General features: G+C 34.5%; 1 non-coding gene across 1 annotated transcript; it reads right to left on the bottom strand.

Annotated features, from left to right (window-relative positions):
* Positions 1–981: 981 nt before the first annotated feature.
* LOC131180308 (small nucleolar RNA R71) lies at positions 982–1088 on the bottom strand. Its single transcript, XR_009149084.1, has one exon. It is a non-coding gene; the product is annotated as a small nucleolar RNA R71 (small nucleolar RNA).
* Between the last annotated feature and the right edge of the window lie 7735 nt (positions 1089–8823).

The following is an 8823-nucleotide window of genomic DNA, read 5'->3' as shown; positions in this document are numbered from 1 at the left end:
GATTTGAGTTGAGAAAAATGTTGTGTTGAGAAATATGTTGGAGTTGAGATTTGCAAATACATATTGAAGTGCTTTTTACAGGTTTTCTGAAGAACTGTTTTATCCAAAATACAGATGGCACTCTGCCAAAATTTTTACAGAAACTCCAAATAATTTAAATGTGTTAGTTCTATCACTTCAGTTCAAAAAGGTTTTTAACACCTGTAAATAGTACTCACCACTGTAAAAGAAGTAAGAAAAGTTTTTAAAATCCCTTTTAGTGTATTTAATGAGTTATCAGTAGACGGAGTTAGTAATTCATTAGGTATACTACGGGATCATGTTACATCTTACAGAGGGGTAGGGTGTGACATCCATATAGATCATATTATGTATTTTGTATATTATAATTAGTTATTATTTGTAATGTCAACTATGAATTGTATGTTGAAATATAGATTATGGAACTGTAATTAATTTGTAGATCATGTAAATTATGAAATTATGTAATTATTTTGTAAATTATGTAAATTAAGGAAATTTAAAAATTTTGGTTACATAATTTGAGAATGTTTACATATGAATTGAGTATGAATAGATTTGTACAAATGAGTATGTGAATTACAAGAATTGAATGTGAGATGAATATGATGAGCATGAATGATATTTTTATTGTAAAATATCATTAAAAATTTCAAGTAGGTGAATAGTGAAATACGTCAACTGATAATAAAATAGGGGAAACTCTACTAGTTTCTCTATAGAAAAATAATTGATATTAAAATATAACGAGATCAAATTATTAAAGGAATAAAGTATGATAAGAGAGGGTGCTCCAGCACCGAGTGTGACATGCCTTGCTCTACTACACTGTAGTCAGGTGAGGGGTGTCACAGCACAGCTAAGGATTGGTTGTATTACCTTCCATCTGGATCTCTCAACTCATGGAATGAGATGAAGCAGATATTTCTAGAGAAGTATTTTCCTGCTTCCCGTGCTACCAATATAAGAAAAGAAATTTGTGACATCCAGCAGTACAATGGAGAGAGTTTGTATGAGTATTGGGAGAGATTTAAGAAGCTGTGTGCAAGCTGTCCCCATCATTAAATAAGTGAGTAGCTATTGATTCAATATTTCTATAAGGGACTTCTACCAATGGATCGCAGTATGATAGATGCTGCTAGTGGAGGAGCTTTGGTTGATAAGACACCAAAAGAGGCAAAGAGGCTGATTGCTAACATGGCAACAAATTCTCAGCAGTTTGGAATGAGAATGGATCACACACCCATGAAGGTTAATGAGGTAAGTACATCTAACCTTGAGAAACAAATTTCTGGTTTAACTTCTTTGGTGAGGTAGTTGGCTATAGGGAACATGCAAACTGTTAAGGCATGTGGAATATGTTCGGGTTCGGGTCATGCTATTGACATGTGTCCTGTGTTATAAGAGGATGAATCAATGCAACATGCTAATGTAGTAGGACATTATGGACAGCCACAACGCAGGTATGATCCCTATTGTAATACTTATAATCCAGGATGGTGAGATCATCCCAATTTGAGTTATGGGAATCAACAGGTGAAAAATCGATACCAGCAGCAAAGGCCACAAGTGAATCAACCACATCCACCTCCACCTCCACCTCCACCTCCCTCAAATCAAGGTATGTCACTTGATGAAATTGTTAAGGCTTTGGCTAACAATACCTAATAGTTTCAACAGGAGACCAGAAATAGCATTCAAAACATAGAGAGGCAGATTGGTCAGTTAGCCTCATCTATGAGTAACTAGAAGCTCAAGGTTTTGGAAAGCTCCCATCACAAACAGTCATGAATCTCAGAGAAAATGTGAGTGCTATACTGTTGCGGAGTGGGAAAGAAGTTGATAACTAGACTCTACATGAGCCAAAGAAGAAGCAAAGAGAAAAAGAGTCTGAAGTTCCTGAAATTGAGGTAAATACTGAACCTAAACTAAATAAGGTTAATAGTTCTGTTCTTCCTCCATTCCCCTGCAGGTTGGCTAAGACGAATAAAGAAGAACAAGAGAAAGAAATTTTAGAGACTTTCAAAAAGGTAGAGGTGGATATACCTTTACTTTATGCGATCAAACAAGTTCCCAAGTATGCTAAATTCCTTAAGGAACTATGCACTACAAAGCACAAGTTGAGGAATAATGAGAAAATTAGTGTGGGGGAAAATGTGTCAGCATTAATTCAGCAAAAATTATCCCCTAAGTGTAAGGATCTAGGTTTGTTTTCTATTCCTTGCAGAATAGGTGATTCTAAATTTGAACGCGCTATGGCAGATTTAGGAGCATCTATTAATGTTATGTCAAATTCATTTTTTCAAACCTTAAATTTGGGTCCTTTGAAAGAAACCAGTGTCATTATTCAGTTAGCTGATCGTTCTAATGCTTACCCATTGGGAGTAGTTGAAGATGTGTTGGTGCAGGTTGGATAATTTATTTTTCCTGCAAATTTTTACATTCTGGATATGGAGGATAGTGTTCCCACATCAAAGTTAGCTTTGATTTTTTTTGGAAGACCTTTCCTAAAAACTGCCAAGACAAAAATTGATGTGGATGATGGCACCTTAACTATGGAGTTTGATGGAGAGATTGTCAAATTTAATATTTTTGATGCCATGAAGTATCCTGCTGATGATCATTCTGTCTTTTCTATTGATGTTGTTGATACAATTGTGCAGGATGTTTTTTAGTTAAGCATGGAGGATGAGTTAGAAATGGTGATTAGTCAAGGAATTTAAGAAATTAGTACCAATCAACCATTAAGTGTAAAGGTTCAAAAGGAAATAATGGCACTGCAGTTATTACCTCCTGCTCCAAAAAGGTATGGAGTATCAAAGATTGAGTTACCTGTATCTTACACAAAATTATTACCTTCTGTGGTGTAGGCACAAGTTCTTGAACTCAAGCCTTTACCTGAGCATTTGAAGTATGTTTACTTGGGAGACAATGAGACACTTCCAGTTATCATCTCAAGTAATTTAACAAAGATTCAAGAAGATAAATTGACTAGGGTTTTGAGAGTACACAAGGAAGCAATTTGATGGACAATAGCTGATATCAAAGGTATAAGTCCATCAGTGTGCATGCACAGGATTTTACTAGAGGGTGAGGCTAAACCGAGTAGAGAAGCTCAAAGGAGATTGAACCCACAGATGATGGAGATTGTGAAGAAGGAGATTTTAAAGCTACTGGATGCAGGAGTTATTTACCCAATTTCAGACAGCAATTGGGTAAGTCCATTCCAAGCAGTGCCAAAAAATTCAGGAATCACTGTGGTAGCAAATCAAGATAATGAACTTGTTCTAACAAGGATTCAGAGTGGATGGCGAATGTGCATAGACTATCGTAAGCTAAATTCAATAACAAGGAAGGACCACTTCCCACTGCCATTCATTGACCAGATGCTTGAGCGATTAGCAGGTAAGTCTTATTTCTGTTTTCTCGATGGCTTTTCTGGATATAATCAAATTGTGATTGCACCAGAGGATCAAGAGAAGACTACCTTCACTTGCCCTTTTGGAACTTTTGCTTTTAGAAGGATGCCCTTCAGGCTTTGTAATGCACCTGCCACATTTCAGAGATGCATGATGAGCATATTTTCATATTACATTGATACTTGTATTGAGGTATTCATGGATGATTTTACTATGTATGGTGATTCATTTGATGTATGTTTACATCATTTAAATTCTGTTCTTAAGAGATGCATTGAGAAAAATCTTATTTTGAACTATGAGAAGTGTTATTTTATGGTGGAACAGGGGATTGTTTTGGGTCATGTTGTCTCTAATAGGGGCATTGAGGTGGATAAATCTAAAATTGATTTAATTGTGAACTTACCCTACCCCACAACTGTGAGGGAAGTATGCTCTTTTCTTAGTCATGTAGGATTTTATCACAGGTTCATTAAGGATTTCTCTAAGATAGCATTGCCTTTGTCTAGACTCTTGCAAAAAGAGGTTCCTTTTGAGTTCAGTGAAGAGTGCAAGGAGGCTTTTGACAAATTGAAATCTGCATTGACTTCACCCCCTATTATCCAGGCTCCTGATTAGACTATACCATTTAAAATTATGTGTGATGCGAGTAATTATACAGTAAGAGCAGTTTTAGGGCAGCGTGTTAGGAAGCTCTTCCATGTGAACTATTATGCATCCAGAAAACTAAATTCAGCTCAGCACAATTATTCTATGACCGAAAAAGAGTTTTTGGCTATAGTTTTTGCTTTAGATAAATTTCGGTCATATTTATTTGCTTCTAAAATAATTATCTTCTCTGATCATGCAACGTTGAAGTATCTCTTGGCAAAGAAGGAAGCAAAACCAAGGTTGATTAGATGGATCCTTCTGCTGCAAGAATTTGATCTTTAAATCAAGGATAAGAAAGGAGCTGAGAACCTGGTAGCAGATCATTTGAGCAGGTTAGTGACACAAGAAGATCCACTTCCCTTGCAGGAACTTTTTCCTGATGAGCAGTTATTTAAATTGAAAGGTATGATCCCTTGGTATGTTGATTTAGTGAATTATTTGGTTACTAAGGTTGTGCCTTTTAATTTGAGTAGAGCTAAGAAAGAGAAATTAAAAGTAAGGCTAAGTATTATGTGTGGGATGACCCATATTTGTGGAAATTTTGTTCAGATCAAATTATTAGGAGATGTATTCCTGATAATGAGATTCAATATATTCTTACATTCTGTCATACCTATGCATGTGGAGGTCATTTTGGACCTAAGAGAACAGGTAGAATAATATTAGATTGTGGTTTTTACTAGCCCACTATATTTCGTGATTCATATTTGATTTGCAAAAATTATGAACAATGTCAAAGAACAAGAAGTTTAACCTTGGAATGAGATGATTCATAATCCAATACTTGTTTGTGAGATTTTTTATGTGTGGGGTATTGATTTTATGGGTCCATTTCCTTCTTCTTTTGGCTTTGTCTATATATTACTTGCTGTTGATTATGTCTCGAAATGGGTGGAAGCAAAAGCCACTAGGACTGATGATTCTAAAGCTGTTGTAGGTTTTATCAAGTCAAACATTTTTAGCAAGTTTGGAGTTCCTAGAGCTATAATCAATGACCGGTGTACACATTTTTATAATAGAACTGTTGAGACATTGTTGAGGAGATATGGTGTTTTCCATAGAATATCTATAGCTTATCATCCTCAAATAAGTGGGCAAGCAGAGGTGTCTAATAGAGAGATTAAGTCTATTTTGGAAAAAACAGTGAAGCCAAATATAAAAGATTGGAGCCTTAGACTTGATGATGCATTGCGGGCTTACAGGACTGCTTATAAGACACCCATAGGTATGTCCCCCTTCAGATTGGTATTTGGTAAGTTGTGTCACCTTCCTATGGAGTTAGGACATAAGGCTTATTGGGTTGTTAAACAATGTAATTTGGATTGGGATACTGTTGGTGTGGAAAGAAAATTACAATTACAGGAATTAGAGGAAATTCAACTTGAGGCTTATGAGAACTCTAAGATCTATAAAGAAAAGACTAAGGCATTCCATGACAAACTAATTCTAAGGAAGCAGTTTGTGGTTGGACAAAAAGTTTTATTGTATAATTCCAAATTGATGCTGATGCCTGGTAAGTTGCGTTCTCGTTGGATTAGACCCTTTGTTGTTAATAATGTGTTTCCTTATGGTGCAGTTGAAATTCAAAGTTTAGGAACTAATAAGGTGTTCAAGGTCAATGGTCATAGACTCAAGCCATTTTATGAAGGGTTTTAGGAGCATACAATGGAGGAGCTCAAATTGAGTAACCCAATTTATGAGAATTAAGGAGCTTTGCCATGTCGAGCTAACGACGATAAACAAATGCGCTACTTGGGAGGCAACCCATGGGTGGCTTGCTAGCCACAAACAGATTTGTTTTCTTTCCCTTATTTTATTTTATTTTCTAGCATTTTTTTTTCTTTTCTTTTGCATTTGGGCTTTACATTGGGGACAATGTAAGTTTTAAGTGTGGGGGAGGAGAAATTTATTGCTGCAAATTTTTTTTATTATTAAAAAAAAATGTTCTCATAAGTTTGATTCATGATTCTATATTAACTCTCGGAGAGAAGTGCTTTGTCCTTGAAATGACTTTTCTATTTTAGATTGAATTTTTGAAATTTTAGGCAAGGTAATGTAACTTTAATGATGGATTTTCTCTCTTCTCCATACCATAAAGTAATTTTTTTTCCTGCATAAATCATTTAGGCTTGATTTAATGGTGAAATGATTAGTTATGTATGCTTTAAACTAGTGTCATGCATATTTCAGAACTTTGTTTAATCTATCAGGGCACTTTATAATATATAAATGCATAAATTGGGGGAAATAAAATGTTAAACTTGAAAATTGCTCCACAATTTTAGTTAAGCAAACTAACCAGGGGTCTTCATGAACTCCATATCGATTCTCATGCCAAAAGCTAGCTAGGATAGAAGCAAGGTACTTTTCTAACGGTGACGGTTGAAATAAAAAAAAGTGATAATTGTGACAAGAGAGAAGTATCAATTTCAAATAAAATAAAATAAAATAAGGGGCATTTCTATCTATCTCCCCTAAGATTTGCAAATAGCTATAATTATTGTGCCTTGATAAATTAACCTTGTGTTTTGGTATGTATTGACTTAAAATTTTATGGAACTTTAATTGTGTGAGCTTAATTGATTTCAAGCCTATTGTTTTATGTTGAAAAATTATTGATATATTGGTATGGTGTTGATGGAATTTGTTGTGATGCTTATTACCTTACTTACTTCTTCTTTCAAACTTTTAATCTTTTGTTAGAGAATGTTGTGATAGGGTGAAGTTAAGGAACCTCTAAATGGAGTTGACTGAGAATTTAAGTCATGCTTGAGGATAAGCATGGAATAAGTGTGAGGGAATTTGATAAGTGCATAATTTATTACTTTTAATTCCATCACATTGAGTGTTTCTAGTGTATCTTTATGCCTAACTCAGTTGATTAAAGTATAACTATCTATTAGGCATATGTTTAGAGAGTTGTTAGAATAATTGTGTTAAATGGAGAAATTGCTAGCATTTGCATTAATCTGACTCTTTCTGTATTTTTCATGGTTTTGGTGAAGTCCCAGAACATAGAAGTGTGGAAGGAAACTTGGAAAGGTCGAAGGATTGAGAAGCGTGGTTGATACGAAGTACATGGGCCGTGTAACTTGACCCGTGTAAATCTTAGAAACCCGTGTAACATTCTACCAGAAGAAATCCAGAGAACCGAGGAAGAAACAAAGTACACGGGCCGTGTAACTTGACCCGTGTAAATCCTGGAGACCCGTGTAACTTCCTGTGCCCATGCGAAACAAACCCACTCAGCTCCAGTAGGTTACATGGCCCTGGGCTGTGTAGTGATACACGGGCCGTATATCCGTCGACAGTCAGTTTCCTAATTTCGCTTCAGTTGCAGTTTTTGACAAAAATTCTAAAAACCTAACCCTAAACCATTTATTATAAATAGAAGAGACAGCAACCGCACAAAAGGGGAGATTGAAAATAGAGAGTCGCTCTCTACATCAGAAAGACTTTCATTCTCCATTCACACTTTAAATTTCTTTTCTTTATTTTTCTGCAAGCCATGAACATGAGTGGCTAAATTTTTAATTCAGTTCAAGAGATTCAAGTTCTTTTACTTGATTTGTGAGACCAGGTTCCTAATTTAATTTATGTCTTTTTGAATATCTATTGTTTTCTGATTTCTTTGTCTTTGATCTATTGAATGATTTGCTAAAAAGGCTTATTAGTTAATTGTTTAATGAGATCAATTGCTAGTTCATCTTTATAATCTGTAATTGTTGTGTAAGATTGAACATGAGTAGGAATTAGGTTTTATTGATTATGATCCCAGTTTTCAATAATAACCTAAGGAAACAATAGGGTGAAATTAAATAATTTATGCTTCATAAATTATTGTTCAGCTTAACTACTTCCTATTCTTAAAGCAATTATTAATTTGATGAGGATTGCTTAATACTAATTCAGTTAATAATTAGAGTCAACAAGAGTGTTGGGCTCGAATTGATGAGTATAGTGAAGTCAGTGGTTTACCTCGCTGTTTGGTAAATCTACGTTAACTATATTCAATAAGAGATAATTGTATTTCTTTTGTCTATGATCAAATCAATGCATTAGAGTAAGAATTACCTTGGACTGAAGTTTGTTTAAATTGAGATTTTTACATTTAAATTCTTGAATTTCTGATTTCTTCTGATTTTGTATTACAAACCCCCCCCCCCCAATCTTTGTCTCTTTCATTTTTCAATTGCATAAGTGCACGAAATTTAATAATTCAGTCTCTAGGGTTTGACCTGGATTTACCATTTACTGTAGAAAATATTTCATAATTGATGATTTCAGTTAATTTAATTTCTGATAGATTCGACACCTACCAATATTCAAGCTAAACTAGGGACCCTTTAGATACAGCTTTTCTAAATGCGATTGTCAAGGTAAAATTAGTGGATAATGTTGAGTTTAATTTCTTTGATTGATAAAAAGAAGCTGGGCAAATCCTGCCTTGGGGATTTCTGCATGCCTACTTCTACCATTTGTTTTAGTGTTTTTATTAGCTTAGATGTATGTTTCATGTCTTCTTTGCACAAGTAGAAATTCCAACCTTGATTGATGTTGACATGCGTACGTGGTGAAATAGTATATGCTTTTTTTTTTCAATAGTTGTAAAGTATTGATGGAGACTATTTTATTTTTATTTTATTTGTATTATTAATAGTAATGAACTGTAAAATAACGTTGACATTTGAAAAAAAAAATAGTATAATGGTGAAATTATTTGAGCTTGAAC

Source organism: Hevea brasiliensis, chromosome 5, assembly GCF_030052815.1.
Source record: "Hevea brasiliensis isolate MT/VB/25A 57/8 chromosome 5, ASM3005281v1, whole genome shotgun sequence".
NCBI lineage: Eukaryota > Viridiplantae > Streptophyta > Magnoliopsida > Malpighiales > Euphorbiaceae > Hevea > Hevea brasiliensis.
This window is presented reverse-complemented; position numbering and strand designations above follow the sequence as displayed.